This window comes from Haliotis asinina, chromosome 3 (assembly GCF_037392515.1).
Source record: "Haliotis asinina isolate JCU_RB_2024 chromosome 3, JCU_Hal_asi_v2, whole genome shotgun sequence".
In the NCBI taxonomy this organism is placed as follows: domain Eukaryota; kingdom Metazoa; phylum Mollusca; class Gastropoda; order Lepetellida; family Haliotidae; genus Haliotis; species Haliotis asinina.
The window spans coordinates 8,141,555-8,156,598 of record NC_090282.1 but is presented as its reverse complement, the minus strand read 5'-3'; positions in this window follow the sequence as shown (position 1 = coordinate 8,156,598).

Here is a 15,044-nt window from a genome sequence, read left to right as displayed (position 1 = left end):
TCACCCACAAACATTATACATCTTTTTTATGGTTTTACCGTATATTCCTACCCCCGGATCCCAAGTAATAGGCCGAGATTAACCTAGTTGGCATCGCAAGGAAAGGCCCCAAGGGTACCAAATAGACTGAGCAAATATAATGCATGTCACGCCTTATCGTGCGCCATTGGTTTCTCGAAATGCGTCGTAGCATTGTTGCTCAACTGTTTGTTCTCCCCTTGGACACTACTTTGCTGTAGAGACCATATCTTATTAGCCTTTCCAGCTACGCTTCCGTCCTGTTTCACTACAGGAGGCTGTGAATATACAACACACTCTAAATGTATCTTCAGTCAACATAGGGAAGGTAACAAGAAAAAAGTCATGAAATTCGTGCATTAAATGGAAGCCCCATCTTCCACTTCTACTTGGAACTTAGGTTCTTGAGAGGCATGTAGAAGTTGGTATTCAGGAATTAGACAAAAATGTTATGGATGTCAACTTCTTCAAGACGAAGTTGACATCCATGACATTTTTTATCTCATTCTTGTAACAATCTGTCATTCAGACATTTTTCTTTTGAGACATCAAGGAAGACTTTACCTTCGACATCTTTCTTCTGAAGCCTTAACTGAATAATATTTCAAATAGATTCACGCATACCTTACTGAAAATGTGTTTGCATAGGATTACCACATCGGTGGCTTCAGCAATGCTTTCAAAACGCTTAGTTGCTTTATTGAAATGAAAAGGGTTAGGCAAATACTTTCCAGCTTACATGACAAAACGTTTTATGGTGGACATATGGATTACATTTCTAAACTTCACAAATCAGTGATAATATATTATATGAATGGATTTCCTACCTTGACTTGGTGTCTTTCCCTGCTTTGCAAAGTCTGGTATTTCTTGGAGACAACAACTAATTCGACACTTCTGTTGGGTTGTATGGTCATCGGTCATTCGTCAGTGACACATGGAATTTAATATGACTTATCTCGAGACAGGAACCTTTGCAAATCTTTTGCCGAACTATTCTGAATCGTTTCCTAAGGGTATGGCGAGACAAGAGACAAAAGGCACATCGGAATATCAAAAGATACACCGTTTTAAGTTTTCTTAGTACCACACGTACACTACCCCCTCGAGGAAAGCATAAAGAAAACTTCATTGCTTTAAGGCTAATTACGCCCTTACATATTATTCAATGTCTTTGCCCATCTGGCTCAATGTAAGGAAATGTGTTTGACAAAATTTAATCCCCCATTCTGCTTGAAAACAGCATGCCAGTTTGAAACTGGCCAAATGCAACATACGTGTCATGTAGGATTACACTTTCATAGTGCAATACAGATTCTTGTGCTTTTGTCGTGATTCTAACCGGCACTCCGAGTCTACTAAATCTTTCACAGCGAGCTTTCTTGAATGTACTCATCATGTAGGTCAACGGTGGCGAAGAGGCAGACAGATGTAGGTTTGCCGAATGATGACACAACTCCTGTATTACTGTGTGTGTTAGTCCGTGTGTGTGTGGTCAGCGAAAAAACCGGCCTTATATATACACAGTCACTGATGCTTAAGCATTCCAGCGAAGTATCGAAGCTGCGCGATCGGCCTGTGTTTACCAACAGTCAGAATCACATACTCATATGCAAAAGAGCGCCGAAGAGGAGGCAACTCTAAAGCGCTACCTTAAAAGGCGTGAAGCTAAAACACTATTGCCGATACGAAATTTGACTCATAATAATTATCACTCAAGACTGTCACATTGTGACCCAATAATAACTACCACTTACTCAATAATAATACAGGTTACAGAAAACACACCCTCGTAACAGTATGTGTTCACCATTGGCGTTGATGCAGGCTTGACTAAGACGACGCTTAGACGACATTGAAATATTATTTATTCACGTCCACCTGGTATACAGTTACAATACTTAAAATAGATAGATTGATATATATCGGCCACCTACATGGGTTATGGGAGATGCTAAAACAAACATAACGTTCATCTCACCTACAGGACACAATCACACTCTTGAATGTTCGTATCTCATATCATCGTAAGTAGGGCAGTCCTATGTGTTTTACCTCGATCACATTAGAGAAAGGACAGAGACGCTTGTCCACTATGGTTACAGGTCTGCGTGCAGTTGCGTCTCTGTCCTTAATAATATGCTTACTAACTCCTGTGTCCAAACTTCTTTCATCTGTACGCCAATCAAATGCTGGTGAATTGTTTTCAAAATCCCCATCAGTCGACTTAATGGTGAATATAAATGAAAGGTTTGCATGTCTCGTAAAAACCAAATTTACAAACCCCATACCTTATCAGAAAGCCTTCGTCCCCCATAATTAATGAGGTGAATGTAAAACTCCTCATGAAGATCACCAACCTGGTTGAATGGTTATTTACGAGTCAATGCATTATGTCTAGCATTTATCCCTTTAATGAGTCACGTGTTTGTTGTGGGGTTTGTTTTTTAGTTCATGAATCATGCTGGAAACAGAAAGAAATGTTTTCGGATCAGTAGTCTGTCCAAATGTTAAGTCAGTACAAATGAGAACGAGACGCCATAGTGCCGCTCTTATATACTCTTTGAATAATTGTAGATACTCAGAAAACATATTTGTTATTAATAATACTTTAATATTAATATAGATGATTGAGGAACACATGACCGTGTAGGGAGATTTGAGTTAGTTTTTTCCACTCCCTTTGCAGCTATAGCGAATACCAAAGTGAGTGAGTGAGTTAATATTTAACGTCACATCGGCAATATTGCAGCCATATCGTGACGAGAACATACGTGACAAAAAGAATAGGACAGTAGGACGAAGGACAGTAAATCCACTAGACTGGCACAGTTATTATTAAAACTAGTGTGGAAACTTAAAAATAATAGTATCACTATTTGAACAGTTCAATATAAAAACAGGCCATAGATCGCCAACAACTGAGGGTAGATCACCATACAAGGGGCCATGGGGACTTACAGTACCTCTGCTACCTGCATGGTTCTTAGCTGGATTTACACCATCCCTCAGCTGCTGGCGACTGTATGCAAGATTAGCCACAAATTACAATGACACATATACTACAGCTAAAAATGTGGAAGATTAAATCTGATTCCAAATGTTTTGGGACTTACGTACCCTCTCAGGAGGACAATAATTTTACGGTACTTCAACCCCCTTCAAGGATACAGCCACTAACAATGTTATCTGCTAATTCAACTTCCAATCATAAAATGTGTATCTATTTACAAGTCCTGAAACAGATCTAATTCTTTTAAAAACGCAATGATTAAATGACAACTAACATTACTAAAAAGATCCTTCATACTTCGTGATGTAAAATAGTTATCCCTTGTGATGGAATATTCAACACAGTCAAGCAAAACATGCTTGACTGTAATTCTTTCATCAAAAGGGATACAAAAAGGAGGATCCTCACCTTTTAACAAGTACTCATGTGTATACCGCGTATGGCCAAGAATACCAAAGTTCAGCCAGTGACATTGGATCATGCCACAGACGTGCTCACTGGGGGAAGATCTTGGCTCATTCCTAGTCATGGTGTTCTGTGGATACTGTGCAGTGGACGTTAGCATCAATGAGTTCGCCACGATAAGCTCAGACATTGTTCTCCTATATTACAAAATGCCTGGCAAACTGGACAACAAAAGGGTGTTAGTGTGTTGTTTTGATAGTACTACCCTGTACTTCAGCAAGGATAGAGAGTCATTTCGACGTTACCAGACACAACAACTCGTGAAAACAAGGCACATGACCACGACGATTACCAGCGTTTCAACGTCTTTTGGAGATAAGTGCGGCACAATCTAAAGCATGACCCGCATGTAGATCATCTCTGATTGTCTGACTAATAATTCGTACTCCAGATGCCTAATGAGTATATGCAGGCTCGTTAGACTTCACAGACCCTGATTCCGATCTATTGATCCTGTACTCTTGTCGCTGATCTGGGACAGATCGTCTATCAACATTTTATGTTTGTTGGTACATTCATTTCACCACAACGTACTGGGCGCTTCACTCTGACGCCGACCTGTTTCTAGCATGCTAGAAGCAAGTAGATGCAATAGCGCTGTCGACATCCAATCGAGAGTTCATATACAAACACTAAATGAAATCAAGTAAATCACAGCAGTATGATAAGTATCATTAGATTGATATAAATGAGGTCAACACTAGTTTCGTTACCTCCATTGAAGTATCAGGCTTCCTATAGTTTATAAACTATAAGATGTATTTTTATGATGTTTTACAGACATTTACGTTCCCGCATGAGACGTTTGTCGTAAAAACGTCTTGGAAATTGGGCCACAAAGAATGCTAGTACGTAGTTATGATAGTACAGTACCGTACTGATCCACGCATCTTCGCAATACATACCATTCAAAAAACGTTCCATTTTGCGAACATACCAATAGCCAATGCCAGTGCATATGAGAAAGGCAATATAGATCCATAAAGATGCGACCGACATTTTCAAGGAATACATTGTCACATTTTCCTTTACTTTCTCTTCATCATCTCTTTCCTCCTTGTCTTCATAATTTGTATTTTATCAATCTTGTAAATCCAATATCCCCTACTTTCTTAATGGCAAATAACATCGTTCGAGATCACAATGAGAGCCATCTGTGCCACGTCATCAGTATATTGATGTTGGTTGTTCACTAGTATCCCCAATTTTTAGAGTAGATAAGAAGCTGCTAAACTGTAGAGGCAATGAAATGACGATTTCTTCCAAGAATCAATATCATGCCAAACAAGCACTAGTATTAGCCTAAATCTGAAGGTTCAGACGGCTATAGGGAAATTAGGATGGAGTAGAAAACAGAACTATGGTACAACTGTTATGAATAAATACTCACAAACTATGAGTAGCACTTACATCATATCTCATCGCTCTCACATTTTTATACGCAATAAGTTCTATACGTAACACCATTCGTCGTTTTTAGTTTACTGTTCATCATTTATGCAGGTTCATGTTTCACTGTGAAGCTATGACACTCTCCAACTCTGATTTACCTCTTCCACAACACCTTTCATCATTTTTACCTCAACACTGCCCACTCTTACCATACCCGTAACCGATCTTCAAATAATATTCACCGTTCCTACATGATTCGCAATGAAGCCTACGTAGCATTGGCCGTTCTTCACCTCACCTCACCTCACATCACATCACATCACCTCATCTCTTCAGGTTAGGCCGTGAACAGCAGAGTAATGGGATACAACGAGATGTCAATATTGTTTGGATTGCTGTGTAATTAAGCGGAGTGGCTGATGATGATTGTGATTGGTCTGTACTGTCACAATATATCGACTGTACAGGGTGATTTATTGCCAGTATCGCAATTCAGTATGCACTAACTGGTTGTTCTAATGAGTTTCTGCGTATTGTTTCTTGGTGTAATATTTCTGCATGCAGAGGTGTGGTGGCTGCGGATGTCTTGCCTCAAGATGGTAAGAGTTCATGTTCAGGTCTGATTCTATGTCTCCACGGTTGTTCAGTTAGCAATGTCTACAGACACTATGGCTGATTATAATGCAGGCATAATTTAAAATGACTACATCTCAATGATCATATGTGATCTTGAGTATTTGAAACAAGGACTGGATGTTATAGTATGTCTCAGGGACACTTAGGGAAAGATAAACGTTTATTTACTTCCATTTGAATTAGACCGACAAACTCCTCCCAAACCATTTTAACCTTACTTACACGCAAATATCTTTCTTGATGATAATGGAATTTGGCCAGAAAATGTAAATTGCCGTATATGGGTTCCGCGAAAGTATTGGTCCGCACAAGAGAATAGACAACAGCCAAGAATAATGTCGATGTATACAAGGGCTGGTCAAAAGGTTCTAGGCCTACATAACGTCTAGACAGGTGACACCAACCTTAAGAGTGTTGCTGGACAGTGTTCTTCATCAGTATTTCCAGTTATTTTGCTCAAATAGATCAACTAGTTCGAAAGCAACAGGTCCTTGAAGCATACTGGGGTATACATACGAGTACAACGTGAGAGATGTTGAGGGCTGGAGTTCTGACTTTACGAAAATGCTTCGTCTCACACCTCTCGATTGGCAAAGTCTGCAGTACATCAGGGTTGCCTCGAAGAACTTCCTCATCCACCATATTCACCTGACATGACCCCAATTGATTTTCATCTATTTCCAAAATTGAATTTTTTACTCACGGCCAGCCCCTCTATACCTTCACCACTAAAGGTAGGTCGTACCGTACCATCACTGACTATGTACTAATGAACACAGATTATGTATCAAATGTGATGGGATACATAATAGACACTAGTATTAACTATAATGTATCAGACCAGATGCCAGCCATTGTGTATATTGACTCTAACAACCCAGATAAGCGCTACCATGGTGACAGATTGCAGTGGATCTGATGCTACATAGGTATGAAACCGAGAATTACTTCAGAAACACTACTCTCGACAGATATCAGTACGGATCTCCCGAGGAGTACATCAGTTGCTGCAATGAATATATTATACTGTCACTCCATTCATCAGAATCACTGAGTATCCCATCATCGAAGTATCAAGCACAGAAACGATACTGGAGTCGACACAAGCATACAAGACAAAGTCGATGGCAGTGGGTCAAATCTGGCAAGTCAGACGATGACACTGCACATCAAATACAAAGTGGCAAAGCGAATATTCTGAAGACGACATCGTCAATCGAAAAAGCAACAAGAAAAAGACAAACTAGCTGAAATTCCAAAGGCCACAGAAGTTGACATTCAAGATTACTTTCGAGTGACTAAACGTAACTCAAGACAGACAGGTTATATTACCAAGTTAATGTATCAGGATCAATACTCAACAGAACCACAGGCCATCTGTTCAATGATTGGAAATTATTTTAGTGACCCTGATGTACCAGCTATGCTACTTTGATAGAGAATTTACATCGCAAGTATCGGAAACTGTTGACTCTTTATGCAATGAGTCACTCTGTGACTGTTTACATTCACCTCTAACGCAACCAATGACAACTAGTGAGATATGGACTGCTGTAAAATCACTTAAAACAGGAATATCTCCCGGACCTGATAATATTATTAACGAACATTTAAAGCGTGCAAGTAGATCACTCTTTATTCACCTGTCAACGGGTATATACGGTGGATAGGGGAATTAGTTCGGAATTAAGATGACGTGTACGTTGACGAAGGCATAGTTGAGTGCAAACTACTTTTGTTGCTTACACATGTATACATGAAAGAGGCGAGCGGAGTTCCAGCTCAACCCGAGGGCGTTTCCTGCTCGTGGTCAGACACAGGAGGGTGACAAATAAAGGCCATAAATGTTATATGCAATAATTAATGGAAGTGACAAAGAGGAACAGGCTGGCTGACAAGACAATGTACACTGCGGTAGCGATAAAGATTAAGAATGCAGATTCAATAACAACAAATAAGTATCAAATGACTTGGGTTTATAGAATTAGACACTAGAACACACCTGTCAGTTATGATTAATGGCATGATAAAATACGAATGCGTACCCTCGTCCTAATCATGTCGATACAATCTTGCCAGTGCACAAAGGCCATGGTGAAATTAACACGGGCCCGGGCAAACGTTTTGAATGCATCCTACTAAATAGAATCTGCTGAAAAGCTGAAAATGTTTTACCACATCCGCTACAATTTGATATTCGCAAAAACGACAGGGCTGAGACAGCATGCTTTAGTCTTTTGAAAATATTGCCTGCTTCACAGAGAGGAAATAGTCTTTTGTGTCTTCCTGAAAAACGCCAAGGCCGTTGACAGGGTATGGTTAGAAGGAGTATTTGTCATTTATTTGATATAGGATATTTACATAGCACATATATCCATGCAGCTAATGATTGCTGAAGGCGCTGGTATTTGTCTCCTTCGATCATTGGATGTCAGTCTTAATATCACATCATTTTATCAATCTCAACTCCCTGAAGAGTATACAACGCTTACTGCCACTGGACGCACCAAGTTTATGATGGTTCTCTCATCCTACGAAGGTACCCAGTTCGCAGCTGAGTGGACTGGGACACATAGTCACAGCACTTTGTCCACGTTTACTGCAAGTTACTGTACCCGCTAGGTGTTTGCGCGTATTCATGTGGCCACCATTTGCTCATACCAACGAATTCGTGGGTTCTTTTAAATGCACAGGATTGCTTGCTGTACACTAGATGTTGTGTTGTGACAACACGGAAAAAGTCGACTCCAAGGTTTTCACACCCGTTCACAGGTGGAGTCGATCCTTACACCTCAACCTCGCTGGATCTGCAGCCGGGCGCTTTAGTCAGCTCGCCCACCGTGATAAGCTGCATGATCTCCGTCTGTTACGTTATTTGCAGTCCTACGTCTCACACTCAGATGCCAAGCAGAACAGTTACTGTTTTCAGTGAAGCAAGGATTTGGACAGGGTCGCGTTATGTCTGTTTGGTTCTGTGGGGTCTATATCAGTGAGTTTATCAATGACCTTTATGTATCTGTACTTGGACTTCAGCAACCTTGGATACACTGTCGAGAACAACTGCTTGCTGATGACACTACAGCTCTAACCACTTCACCAAACAGTCTCCAACATTTGCTCAATATTGTGTACTGTTTTGCTTGCAAATGGCAACTCGTGTACAATATAGGTAAAAGTGCTCTACTTACGTTTTCATCACAACCTTCATCCACGTTTATTTTCAGGAGATGATAACTTCCACACAAAGACTCTATCATGTATGCGGGAGTACATATAAGGACTATGAAATCATCAACTGAACAATCACAAATGAAATGAGAGAAACTCAAGAACCTGACAAACGTCAGTCACAACTCCGGACTCATCCAGTAATACTTCTACGAGGTTTTCCAACAGTACTCATACAAGGTTTTCCAGAGCAAACAGTTGTACTGCACTGTTTAGGCCTAATCAGTGCGCGCAGCTACATAGAAAAGCTAACTTTGATTATGTTTGAAAAACTCTGTAGACCAAACTGTGACATGTGTTTTAGGAAGATATTCTCACATCCTCTTAGCCAATATCAAAGTGATAACACTGACAACATTGAATGTAAGAAATCTCCAGTCTTCATATGTTTCGACTTATTAAGAAGTATGACATGCATGACCAGCTGCAGGACTCAGAGAATAAAGCATGTGGAGATTAAGTCATTACAAATACAAATATCTGTCAGAAAGGATTTGAATAGATATGTCTTAATCAGACAGAACAGTACACTGAATACAGCTAACTAGCTATTCATCCTCCCGACAGAATTAAGGACCTATCAACAAAAGCAAAACCCGGTGTCAGGAAATCAAATCTGGTGAATGTGAGTGTGGGAGAGTAGCAAATGACACTTTCAAACACATCCTTTTGTTCTGTCCTATCGCGATGCATGAAAGAAATGAACTTTTTGAAAGTCTGTGTGATGTTATTGATGTCAATACGTTTGCTGACTAGTGGTCAAGATGACGATGCCATTATGTCTCTCATGCTTGGAGGTGTACCTGAATGTTTCTTGGATGTTCCATTTGAAACGTGGAGAGAGAGTTAGTTCCTTACAGTACGTCATTTTAAGACGTCATATCATCTTTCACAGACTCATTTCATTGTATAGATATTGTGTACATGCCTCTTGCTGCAGTTTATATCATACGTGTGTCATATATAATGTTATTCAATCGTGGAAGAAATAAAGGCAATCTATCTACCTATCGTCTCCACGGTTGTTCAGTTAGCAATATTAACGTCTACAAAAAGTGATAAAGAGTTTGAATTGATTATCTCTCAAGGATTATATATGAATGACATTCTTGAAAATATGATAAAAGGACTGGTGGCTATAGTATATCTCATGGACACTAAGGAAAAAAATAAAACTTTATTCACTTCCATTTGAATAAAAGTGACAAACTCCTCCCAAACCATTTTAATTTACTTACACACAAAGGTCAATTCTGATTATAAGCATGTGTTTTTTCAAGCATTACCAAATAGTGATGATATGTGGTACTAGAGAAACGGCTAACTTATACTGCCCGTATAAGCGGCTGACATCCATATTATTTGTATCAATGTATTATTCATCTTATCAAAAGTGTGACAAATACAAGTCATTTGTCCAAAATCAAATATGAAAACAAAAAACCCCGTCTTCCCGTTTTACATTAAATGTTCTATTCATCTTTCCCACATGTATGCGAGTTCACAGATTAAGTTTGAGGCTATAAGAGTTATTTAAATCGTTGCTCGCATTTGTGAGCAGGATGGGACTCGAAACAATAAAACGATAAGGATCTGTTCGTTTTTGAGAAAGTGTAATCCAAACTTTAACATTTGTTACATTTTACCACATTCTACGAGGCAGTATATTCGTATTACCCTTTGATACTAATACCAACCAATTAATTGATAGCAATATAATTTATCAATTAGATTATGAACAGAAAAGGGATATCTATGTAAATTGTTTAGAAGTAAAGTTATTGATGATATGATTAAACTTGCTTGGAAGTCATGCAGTCTGGTCTGACATTAAGAAAGTGCATTCCATGGATACTCCGAGCCAAATTATGCTATGTGGGTAAACGCTATACAACATGCAATAGCCACACTGCCAGGAAACTGAAAATTCATTCATTCATCCATTCATTCACTCATGTTCTCGTAATTACACTTTAGATGTCATTCATTCATTCATTCATGTTCTCGTAATTACACTTTAGATGTCAGGTGTAAATTTAGGGTACGGGCTGTAGGGACTGCCTATATTTCATTTCACTGGACATGAACAATATGACTTCAGTTTGGTTGGCATTTAAGATTATGTAATCGGTGATGAAGCTGGAATTCTCTCAGGTTAACAATTTGGGAGGACATTACAGAATGCGTCATACAGAAGGGGCAGCTCAAGCTATGATCCTTACTTTTTTTTATCTCAGTGTGTCACCTGTGCTACAAGGTAAGGATTTACTCATGAATTAACATTTAATTTACGTCGTTCTCCTGTTTAGGTATGTAAACTTGTCTCCCAAATTTGTGTGCACATAGCTGCATGACAAAATCCCACGATTATGATCATTAACGTCTTCACGACTTCTTACAGCAAGATGATATGATCTCAAACATAGCATCCACTCCTAATTTATCAAGACATGGAAGTATGAAATAAACAATGACTGAACAGGAATATTTTTCCACATGTGTATGATAGTTAATATAATGACCTCTGTTGTCATCGGGTCGCATAAATAGGGTTAGAATGACCCCAACAAGTACATTTGAACATTTAGATTAGATTTACAGACGTGTGTGTTATATGTGTGTGCAAATGCTGACGATGCATTTGTGGATTAATGTGTTTGTGGACACTTGAACATTTGCACTGTTCCTAAGATTTATGTACATGTAGTCACTATGTCTACGAACATACATTCACATGTTGTTTCTGTAAGGAATAGCATTCATGTAAGTGGATTTAAGGACGTTTCACGTTGTTTGGGCATTTATCAAAAGATGAAAGATACTACTATTACCACTAATAATAGCCAATCAATTCTGGTTTGATTAATGTGGAAGCTCTTCATGACAGAATTTTACTGTGTACTATTTATTTGTCGGATGGTCCTCTGGTGATGCACGTCAAGACTCATGATGAAAACAAGGAATTCCACAGTCAGTGGATGCCCTTCGTTGGCACAAACAGCATATCTTGAAAGACATGATGGCATGGCACGCTGCTTTCACTATCGTCTCCGCCATGCATGTGGCTTTGACCACGGCACGTTCAGAGCGTCCTGGAAAATGATGCCTTAAGCTTCTCTGGAATAGGCCAATTTACAGCCTGAGACGAAGTCCAGCCAACAAACCGGATCTTGTTCTTTTTGATAAAGTCAATGAATTTTTTTTTTCATTGAATTTTCTGTCCCTTTTGACAGTATTGTGAATGGCAAAAGTAAGAAAAGCATGATAAATATGCGGACCATGCCTTTGAAATGTCTCCTTTGCATCCCAAGTACACTGTCGTCAGACTCCCTGTTGTTCTCGGTGGCAGTGTTTCATGGGAGAAGTTCCATTCGCGGTCTGGGCTGCGTGTAGAGGGGGCGAGGACCCCGAGGTGATGATGAGCTTTACCAGCCTGACTGTGCCAGGATTACACGAACCATCTCTGCTGCATTTCTATCTTAATCTGTAAAACATAATAATAATAAGTGGTTGATATTGTAGGATTTACCGCAGCGAATAATGTATACATAAACATCACTGCTTCAAACACACATCATCTCATGTTACTGAGAAGATTAATGTAGCAAACACAACAGAAAGTACCGATACCAAACATCTTCACCTTAATTATATTATATTATATTGATTTAGTGGAATGTCTGGTACTATTCTGTATTGAAATTTGAACCAGTATCTCTGCCGGTGTGACACACAAAATATTTTCGAGGGCGATGTTGGCGAAAGGAAGCGGACAGTTGAGGAAGTTTCGATGTTGTGACGAGGAACGAGCAAAGAGCTAGCGACCTGACAATAGCAAGTGCTCTATCGGAAGTGTTGGCGTTCTGTTGTGCGGCTAACATTTCGCTTGTGAAGCGTTCAATATTTTATAAGCAATATCTCAAAATAGTGCATTTGTTTCAGGTTATTTAGACCATTCAGTCGGACGAAATGCGTCCCTTGTGGCATCCATCGTTTGATTAGTTTAACTTCTGAGTCATAAAGCTCCCCGTGTATTTAAATTCTATTTATGATCGCACTTTTGCCAAGGTAAAGGTCAACGGCAAACGCCCCTCTGAAAAGTAGCCATGTTCCACTCTGATTTCTCACGGTTACCGAAAAAGCATTCAGTTTTGATTCCACATCAGTTACATATATGTGCATATGTGTATTTGTCATGTGTCTTTGCATTCGTATATTATACTCTGTAGGATCGAGTTTCGCCAAGGCCAGTTCTAAGTACCCTTAACTGTTTATTGTAGGTATACAAAAATCTTCTAAGCACACATTAGGGTGACAATTACTAATGAACAACCAGTTTGTTCATATCACTCATCGACCCGTGAAGGTCCCGGAGTTGAATGGGCCTTCAGCAACCCACGCTTGTCGTAAGAGGCGATTAACGGGATCGGGTGGTCAGGCTTGGTTGACAACATGTCATCGTTTCCCAATTGCGCAGATCGATGCCCATGTTGTTGATCACTGGATTGTCTGGTCCAGACTCGATTATTTTCAGACCGCCGCCATATTGCTGGAATATTGCTGAGTGCAGCGTTAAACTAAACTCACTCACTGACTCATATCGCTCATCACCTACCAGGTGAGATGCCATCACCATGGAGATGCTTTGGTAAGCTATTTCCCTACAGCTTTCACAAGATTTTATGGCAGATCTGTGAGGACATTTCCTTCCAAATGCGTATATCACCTGAAGTACATGCTAAAACATGTGTGGTAACATTTATCACTACGAACACACCACATCACCTAGATTGTAGACTCGGATGTAATGTAAAGTGCCATTGGTCTGTTCTACAAGAGCTTATAATTCTTGCTACAAAGGAAGCCTTTCACAGTCCGCCTGTATTCTCCTGCTCTTACCTCTCTGTGGCAGTCTCTGAAGTCAGTGGTCCCATTTTCTGTGGTTCTGTTGAAGATACTAATTGACTACTCCTAATTTATCATGGCTCTGCTCTCCAATAGTTCAAGCACAATGCAAAATCAGTTGATAGTTAAGCAGGGTCAACTGGTCTGATCTAGAATAAACGAGGTATGAAGATTTTGTCTGTCGCGGTAAAGGTACTTTGATGGTCATGATATGGGCAATCTATATTCTCTATTTTACACATAGCAGCTTCCAAGCACTGGAGATATGAATACTGCGGCAACGGCAAGTCCAAATACAGTGAATCGGCAACTGTGTAGATTTGAGGAATTGACCCCGAAATGTGTAAAGCGGCTTAAATGTTGCGTCGGATCTAGTCGTTGTGTCCCTCTGGTGGTGAACCGACAAGACAATGTATCGATTGCGCTTAACATGATAATTTCGCACAGCCAAAGTGTCTGGTACAAGTGTCAACAGTAAAGGACATGCTTATACATTCATGCAAACCAAAATGGTTGCACTTTTGCCACAGGAGACAATTTTCAGTTTCAGCGAAAATTGTTCAAGGTACAAACGCTATAGAACAAACGTTTTTCAACCAACACAAACACAGACAAAACGAAGAAAATAGTTCACTCCTTCATGTTTTACTTTAAAATATGTCATATAAAATCACTCAATGCAATGAAACACATGTACTAAATGCCTCTTTTCATTATTATTGAATCCTTATAACATAGTGTAGACTTCCGCAAATGCGAGTGTAAACGAATAATGTCTTGTTCCTGATTTTCCTCGAAAAGGTAATATTGGCAGGATGACAAAAGTCATACTAAAGTATTACTTCATGTAAAGATATAGCGCATCTGTTTCTTAATAAAACGGACAACTTATCCGACTGAATATACATACATGTCACACTTCTAAAACCAACACCTACGTAAGCTGTGTTAGATAACTGAACAACAACCGCATGGATTTTTGTCAACTTTGGTTGATTTGGATGTCTGATTTCGCTGATGACATTTGAGACAATAAATCTACGACCACGGGTTCCAGTCTTAGTTTTCGGAGAGAAGAACGTGGACTCTATCTGGTGGAGGTATACATTGTGAAATATCAAAGGATGCATACCTCTACTGTTTACCATCTATAAACGCCTCATGATGCAATTAGTCATTCACAGCGTTGTATTTGTCTCAGGAGGCCCAAGGGGTGTGTGTGTGTGTGTGTGTGTGTGTGTGTAAAAACATAAACTGTTCCACCCACAAATACCCCTGTGATGATGCTATTTTCTGCTGCATGACTACATTCCATATGGATAAAGTGTCCTCGATTCCAGTCTTGCTGCATGGCAATAGTCTTTATCTTGTCAGCTGGCACACCAAT